Source organism: Sinocyclocheilus rhinocerous, unplaced genomic scaffold (assembly GCF_001515625.1).
Source record: "Sinocyclocheilus rhinocerous isolate Xijiao unplaced genomic scaffold, SAMN03320098_v1.1 scaffold955, whole genome shotgun sequence".
NCBI lineage: Eukaryota > Metazoa > Chordata > Actinopteri > Cypriniformes > Cyprinidae > Sinocyclocheilus > Sinocyclocheilus rhinocerous.
In genome coordinates this window covers 224387-233696 of record NW_015646369.1, presented here as the reverse complement: position 1 = coordinate 233696, position 9310 = coordinate 224387, and positions in this window count along the sequence as shown.

Sequence of the window (9310 nt, the reverse complement as noted above, 5' to 3'; positions counted from 1 at the left end):
ATTTAACTTAGCACATTATTCATTGAATGTGGCTGATCAGGTTAAGTTTTTGTTGAAATTAGAGGAACCTGTAACCAGCAAAAGATGCTCAAATTCGTCAAAAATATCTTTCACATTGTATTCAACCCAACACGGAGCAGAAGCAAGGCCACACATTTTCGATTCACAGCGTATGATTGAAATAGGTCAGCTGCCCTAAAGTGCAGCATTTTGAAGCATTTCTTTTACGACCACCGCTGGATAGCTGCTTGTAAGGTTTGTTTCGCTTGCCAGCGATAAAATTGGGAATGGCTAGTCCTCGAATGAGAGTGTCTTTCTGTTCATACACACATTTCTGTCTTTTATTAATGATGGACTCGTACAAGAGCAGTGAAAACATACTATTCAGCTGATGATAAAAGACCGTCAAGCGATGCCGAAGCGAAAAGAAGGCCAAGTCGCATTCATGCGGTTGAAGCACTGACTGCCTGCTGTTCAGGTCTCTACATAATGTAGGATTAAAGCCTTTCAGCTGCAAGCATTTTCTATAAACTCATTTCAGAATTTAATGTGACCCCTAATCTTTAAAACTCATTTGTTTCCAGTTTGCCAAACTGTTTTTCGCCCATGTTTCTTGTTGAGTTTGACTCCGAAAGAAAAGGTAATTCGTGGAGTGGAGGTAGAGGGCAAAATTTCCCTTTAATCAATTTTAGTATCTTGTTTTTATGTAGGATCTCAGTTGGAATGGAGAATCGCTGTTAGAAAATAATAAGTTCATGAGGTTAAAATAACTGTAAAGTAGTTCTGTGCGGCACCTTTTCTTTTTTCAGCACGGTGTCGTGGTCTTTAAACACTTCTTAAAACTTAAAATGGAAATTTGAGTACCTGTATTAGTCAAGGTGCTGTGTGTGTGTGTGTGTTTTCTCAGTCTGCTAGAGTTATCAATTTCGTGAAATGCCCAAACCCCACGATGGAGCGGTATATCCTAATTTTATCAGGGGAAACAGGGCGAGATTCCATTCGCTGTCTAAATGGCCATTATCTGAATATAACACTTGTCCAGCAGGCAAATGGGCCTCGGTAGGGGTTTAAGCGCTGTAATGTCGGTGAAGACTCTGGAAGGGCAATGCGGTCAATCAAAGGCCACCTAACATCTCTCAGCCCCGGTGTTGGGTGTTCCTCTCCGTAATTCCCTGATTTGACTTTGATGTGCCAATTTGCTGCTGATGAATAATTGTCTGGTTTGCTGATAACTTGTGGGAGTCGAGAGCATTCTGGTGGCACTTAATGCAAATGGGATATTTGGGTTCGGCAAATCAGGACCGTGTCCCCTACATGTCTGCCATGTGATTTGGTGGATAAACTTACCAATTAGCGGTGTTTGAAGAAGCTATTTTTGATTAGAGCAATCAGTAAACAGCACAGCCTCTCTGTGATTGTCCTTGTGATTAGATGAGTTGTCACTTGAGAAGTTGTTGGAGATTTTAATGTATGGCCTTATAGTCCTGAAAAGTACAGTAATTACCTGATCTGTTTTCTGCAGCACAGCACTCAGAATAAAATGTGGTCGCTTGGAAAATTCTGACCAGCTCATTTCGCCTATGTTGGAGGAGCATGGTAATTGGAGCGCAGTTAAAGTAGCCAGTGTCGGAGATGTGAAATTCTGCATTTTCCTTGGAAGAAATTGTGGCATATCGGTTAGAAACAACCCATGTCTCCACATGACTCCATTTCTGCAAATCCTGAAATAAGTTGTTTTGGGTACAATTCCCTGCACTTTTCAGGTGAATGTCCACAAGAGGCGCCATAAGCAATATATATATATATATATATTTTCCCCTCCATTTCATGCCATTGCATGAAACACGTTTATGGCATTTTTAAAGTGAAATATCCAGTGACTGGCTCTAAAAAACTTGTTCAGTTTCCTCTGAAAAAGTATAAATGTGAATGTGTTCAGAAATTAAATGTGCAGTGAATGATTAATGCTGTCTCGCATTTGAATTGAACATACCCCCTACACTAAACCCAACCGATAGTGTGAGGAAAAAACAAACGCTCATTTGGTGACATAACCATGCCATTTTAGCTTCCTTCTACTACTCTATTATCATGACGCCACATTTCACAGGACTTATTCCCAAGTGAACTACCAAGCAAGTTTACTACTTTAGAAAAACCATGCACGTGGACCAGGTTATGATGCAAACATATTAGTTTACAAATCACACATTATGTAAAAGTGTTTTGAGGTCAAAAAATGTTATTGTGCAAGAAACCAGACAAATATAAGCCTTTATTAATTGATAAGCTGCCCCCAAATCTAGTTTGTGTGGAAAGGAACAAAAGTCGTTGATGATTTTCTACTACTAGTGTTCATTTCAGCTGGAAACTGCAGTGCAATGTATATAAGTTTTTGCAGCTTTGAGTCACATACTTCAAATGAGCCTGGTTTGTTTAGGAAAGATGATGTTTTATAATTGATCACTGCAATTAGCCTATTAGCAAATGCAAGTCCAGCCATATCAGTTTTTTTTTGTTTTTTTTTGGAAATGATCCATTGCTTCTGGGGAATACATCTGTGGGAAATCGAAATCCTGATGATGCCCAAAGCAGCGATTGATTAGGAAAAAACATCCCATTCTTAATATAGAATCTAATTATTAGGATGTACACATCTTAGCAGGCACTTGTGGCTTAATCAATACTACTAGAGCGCGTTCATCTCTTGCGAATCTTTGGCCTTGTGTACGCAGCATATTAGGCCTGACTTGCTGTGTTTGTACGAGGGGATTTCACACAATAACAAATGTGCCAACATTCTTAGGTTCATCTCCACTTAATGAAGCAAGCAGTGGTCTTTTAATTTGTTAGACTTAATTAAACTTGATTAAGCTTATTAGTGGACACAAGCCATGTGCAAACAGATAAACAATGTCTTTAAATGAATTAACCATGTTCCTAGAGTGATGGACTACCCCACATGGGTTAGGAGAAGCTTATTTTGTGTACATGTAAATTTACACTGATATGTATCATATTTGTACTTTTTTCTTACATTTTTATTTTCAAGCTGACAAATCTGATTGTTTTCCCATTAAACATTAAATTGCACCTTTAGGGGTGTAACAGCTTGTCACTAAGGCAGTACCCTCAAAAAGACGTCTTTGTACCTTATTTACCCCTGCAAGCTTCTAGGTAGTACTTAAAGGGTATATATTACTTGCTCTAAGTTACTAATATGCAGCTTTTAGGAGTAAATAAGGCGCAAAGTTGGCCCTTTAACCATATAAAAGCCTACTGTGTCATATAAGGCCTCTAAATGATCAACGATCAAAACTTTGCTTAAAGACCTGTTGCTCATAATCTACCACATGCCTTCTTCTGACTGATAGATTATCATTTTTTCAGCAAGTAAAAAACTTTTAGTATAATTGTAAAAACGCTCTCCTTCAAGTCTTGCTTCACATGTCTTTTTGCTGCAGCTACTTTCACATGTGAAAGTAAACAAATAATAACTTTTATATTGTTAGTATATTTCAAAATGAACACCTACTGGACTTGATTATATCATAAAAAAGTAGTATACTACTAAAACTAGTACTTAGTATATTTAGTAATAACTACATAGTAATAACTTAGTAATAACTATACATTAGTAATAGCTACAGAGCTTTGATCATAAAACTAAATATTGAAATATCATCTTAATTAGACATAATTCAGAGATATAGAGTGACTGATATTTATATCATTTTATGTAGTATCGGCTGTACTGTTATAAAGATCTCAATGATTTACATTATAAGCTATCATAATTTCATCCTACTTTTTGGTCAAATAAATAACAGTATTTGCTCCAAGTTGCATAATTTACTCAGTTTGGACCTCTGAATAAAACTAAGGTGTTTTTATCTCCTTGAGTATGAGCTGTTCTCACTAAATCATATTATATAAGCCATAAAAGCCTGATGTATCAAATATGATACTCAAGAAAGAAAGAAAAAAAAAACATATACATACACATATTTTTAGATGTAAAAAATTTGAATTGTTTGTTTTTCAATAAGTCCATTTCAAATTATAATTTTTTGACTATTGATTCATGTTAGGCGTTACAAGGTAAAGGGTATAGCCTCAGCCACAATCTTTTCTAACATTGTGTTATGAAATTATGCGTATCACGAAGCTTTCTTGGGGGTTTACCTTTTTTTTTTCCCCAAGAAACGCACTAACCTTGACACGCAGCCATGAAAGTCTTCTCTATGATATAATTTCATGTTTTATGTTTTACCTTTCACTTGACAACAAAATATTAGTGAATCCCCAATGAATTTGAGTTAATTTGAGCCCCCCCCCAAAAAAAAAATTTAACAGCCTATTTTTGAAATAAACTTTTTTCAAATTAATTTCAGTCTTTTGATGATTACCATGTGTATACAAACCATGTTTGCCTTTATTCTCTACAAAAATAACATTAAAACATATTCATAATAGATGTGAAGTCATTTTTCTGTACAAACTGCACTTTGTGTTTCTAAATAAGTTAACTTTAGATTCTCACAGAAAGAGTCACGCTGTCACGTCATATGTTGGATCTCTGTTTTGAAAGTATATGTGCCAACCTGATCTCACGAGAAAATGTAACAATTTAATGAGATGGCAACTTCGTATGCATAGCCTATACAATTTGATTAGTAAGAAAATGTATGATTGTTCGAAACAAGCAAGAAAGTCCACCTGTTACACCTACCCATCAGTGAAGCATAAACAGCCACTAAACAGTCAAAAATGTCAAATTTGTCATATGCGCTCAGGTAGACGAATCCAGCAGTGTTACACACATAATAGAGCAAGACGTAAACATATGCAACATCAATCCTCCCTTTCACACTTCTGAAGTGGTTGCACGCAAACAATTCATGCTATTGCCTGCCTCCATTTGAACCACCATCCACCCCTGCCCTTATAAACAAACAAGGCCCAGTCTTGCAGCTGGCCATCGCCTTGGCAACTGTGGATTGGGAAGAAGCTGTGTGCTAGTTAGAAAGTGTAGCTTTGTAAGAGTCTTGCAGGGACCTAGAATACTTCAGCACTTCACAATGTGGCCCATTCAACCCTGATTTGAATTTTAGGAGCCGAATACAAATCAGATACTCTCGGCTCTTGAGAATCCCATTGTCATCTGAAGCATTTTCATCAAGGCATACAAATTTCCACAATTGTCTCATTCAAAGCTCATGCTAAAGAAAGATCAGGTGTGGATTAATGGGCGAGAATGGGGGAACACATTTCATTAATGATTTAGCATAGACCGAGTACATTAAAAACGGATATTTTTACATTGGAAATCAGCTGCTTGAATAGGCTGGGTTTACAGTAGCAATAATGCACAGTGCATTCATTGAGTAATAAATCAGTTATTAAACCAGTGAAATCTAATAACAGATTTAGTCGACAAGATCAGAATATTGTTATTATTTCTGCTGCATTCACATCCGCGTCAGCACTCCTTGAACACAATTAAATATTCACAGAAACTATCAACTTCAATTCAATAAAAAAATAAAAATAAAACATTACAAGGTCATAGTTGCAATAATGCTGAACTAAAAGCCATCTAAAAAAAATATATATATATTTAGGAAATATACAAATAAATTTTTGCGGCCTTTTGACCTCAAATCGCATTACCTTCAAACACCTTTGTGGTCCTTGGTCTTCTTTACTATCTGGTGCCCAGTTTGGGCCTTCTGTCAAAATCTTTAAACCATCCAATTCCAATAAGGTCTATAATATCACACATATTAGATGTCTAAAGGTAAACAAATTTCTCTGGAGTGGTGTTTGCTGAAATTAATGAGGCATAACTAATGGCATACAGCCATAATGGCAGCGATGCTGAGACTGGCAGCTAGAGACAGACCAGCCATTGATTCTTGCTTTAGACCTCTTGAAGTACTAATCAGCTTCTTTGGTTGGGCTGCACAGGCTTCGGAAGCCTATTGTGGCTCTGTGTCACTCGAGGTCAGTAGTTATTAGTGGTGACTGAAAACAGTTTCTTTAACAACTTATAAGCAGGATGAATAAGATGCATGGGGAACTTGGAAGAGGGATTACTGACCGGCCAGAGCTGCACAGCCAGGCATTGGGAGGAATGTGACATGGTTTGATAATAAGGGATACAACTTTCTCTCTCGCTCGCTCACTTTTCAATCTCTAATGTGCCTTCCCTCTCTCACGTAGTGAAATGAAACCGAATTCAGATGGGTGAATCGCCTGCACAATGCTGGTGGAATGTTATTGATAGCAACGGATTTAAACATGTCAACGAATACTATCATTTTCTTGCCGTATATATATATATACATACATATATACATCGATGCTATAGAGGCAATGGCAAAATTCACTGTCATTTGTTTAATTTTATGGAAACCCATTAGAGAGAGAATTGCTTTCCGAGTCCTTTGACCTTCTTGAAATATTTTGCATTGTGTTGGAGCATGTCTATTTGCCCACTATTTTCCCCCACTTTAAAATGGCTCAGATTAGGACAGTTTGCATTTTCTAGGACGCAGTCTGCTTTGATACTGCAAAGCTGATGGTTTCTTATACTTGCATGAAAACACAATGCCTCGACTCGCCCAACCAAGACTACACAACCCTGCACTACTGCGATATACCAGATAAATACCTCCTTTTCTGAACATCACTCACAATGAGAAATGTGAAGTGAGGTTTTGCTCTCAAAGAGAGGAGAGTGTCTTTATCCAAAGAATGCATTTCTCCGCCTGAGATGTGAATATAAAAATTCTCAGTTAGTAATTCTGAGATTTATTCCATTGTCGTTTCTGTGCGCTGAAGTAAATATTCACAAAGCACCACATGAGTGTCTACTTTTATTTGGAAACAGAGACAGAAGTGTGTGTGTGTGTGTGTGTGTGTGTGTGTGTGTGTGTGTGTGTCAGAGTGGGGGGTAGGGCGTCACGCACATTCAAATACCATTTCTGAAGTATGTCAGAGTGCTTCACTGGTTTGTAAAAACCTCAGTCTGTATGATGATTTTAGAAAATTAAGATTTTAAAACCATGCATGTGTAATAAAACTATTATGCAGCTTTAATTTAATATATAGAGAGAGAAACAAATGCACAATGGAATTCGAATTTGACCGTATGTCTTTATATTAAAAATAAACAGACTAAATATTTGTTAATATACTTCTGTAAACTATTCCAGCAGTGTCACATTTGTTCCCACATCAACTGTAATACTGACATCAGGCTGCCTACGCCAATTAGTGCTGTCCAGGTTGCTAGGTCACCATGGTCAATTGAAAGACACATCAATAGAACTTGAGAAGGTTTCTCTGCGATCAGACATTCTGACATATTAAGTAGAATAATGGCCAGGGGAAATACAGGCAAGGTCCTCCGGCTGGATTCAAATTACTCAGTGGTAAGAATTTGTTAAGATCCTGCAATTAGTGGGGAAGAATGGAGCTTCAAGAAATCTATGGCGGGATCGAGAAAAGAAATATTAAAATCTCTATGTTGTGCTTTCCTGACACTGAATAGATATCGAAAAGTCTATTTTTCAAATTTCACTAAGCTTTTACTAACTATTTTATAATAAACAAGATATGGTTACACACCCCTCACTAAAAAAAAACTAAAGCAAAATGTTGACGCTAGTGGTTGCAAATGTTATCTGCAATCAAAACTACATCACATCTGAATTAACTGATGCATTAATTCATGAACTGGTTCAGCATCCCCCCCCATTGTCAGTATATTATAACATTTTGTACCTATTATATATATATATATAATCATATTCACAGAATTGTTGGTATCATTTGCATTTCAAATACAGCTTTTTTTTTCATCACCACAACTACTTCTTTGTTGAAACCTTCTGAAATGTACGCACAATTCTGTTTTTATATTAATCCAAATATCAAAAACCAAGTGTTCTGTCTGATATTGTGACTGCTGCACTGTAGAGAGCTTGAAGACTCAGCATTAGACACTGCCAGAGTTTAGGCCGCCAGAGATGATAGTCGATCATTTAAATCCTGCCTCTGCCTCCAACACCATATTATTTGGATGCAATTTACAAATGCATTCCGTCTTCCAAACGCTGAGTAAAGTAGTATCATAATCAGATCAAGTTTACACAGGCTTTGAATCACTTTGGCCAAAGTAACTATTACCAAGTCATTGCCATTTCATAATGACAACCAAATATTGTGCTTAATTTTCCCTTCAGTCAGGGGCAATATCCATGTGGAAGGTGTTTATGTACTTAACCCTGCTTTTTAAAAAAAATATTATTAGTGTTTATCATGCCAGATATAAATAATAAATCATTTACAGATCCTTCCTTAGCCTTAAAGTTGTGTGAGTTTTTGGAGTATATAATAAAAAATAAAAAAAGGCTCTGCAGTTGGGTTGGTGGAGGTTATTCTAACTTTGAAAAGTGTTCTCTTCCCTCTTGCGCCATTTGGACAGGAGATACTCATTTAAACAGAACATCATTCACATTACATTCAGTCTGTGTCTGTGTTAAGCATAGTAAATAACTCCATAGAAAATAACATTAAAATAAAAACGTCTTGATTTAAATTTCAGGGCTTGTCACTGAATCACTAACTTTGGAGCACTCATAGCTCTTACAGAAAAAAAGGTTACTCTTTATTTTATTTGTTCCTTTATGTGACGTGCTTCAATGATTGTCTGATAGTTCTGAGACTTTTTGGATCAGTTCATGTATTCCAGGTAATGTGATACGCATAATTAATTATGCTACTAGGTCAGTGTTTTTAAACTCTCATTCTGATTTTTATATTTACAATTAAATAGCCATATTCTGCTTAACTCGCTTGCAGCGCAAAAATTTTTTTTTTTTTTTTTTTTTTTTTTTTTAACAAGGTGCATAATTGCAAATCATGTTAAACAATTTCGAACTATATTCGCATTAACTTTAATTCCCAATCTACAACCTATCATTGAAGTCCACGGTATTGAATTTAAAAATGCAAAAAAAATAAAACAATTAAAAATAGAATGAAACATTTTAGAGCTTGTTACAAAATTAAAATAATCTATTTATTGAAAATCTAAATTTATGCTAAACGTATGCCCTTTAATTACCAGGTATATTCAAACAGTATACAACAACATAGATCATATAGAATTCTGAACATGTATGCAGTTTTATTTTCGTGATGTAAACTATACATATGTATTCTTTGGATCTGAACAAACAAGACAAGCCACTGAAATGTCAGACACGTTAAATAAAATGAACCAACAGATAACCAAAAA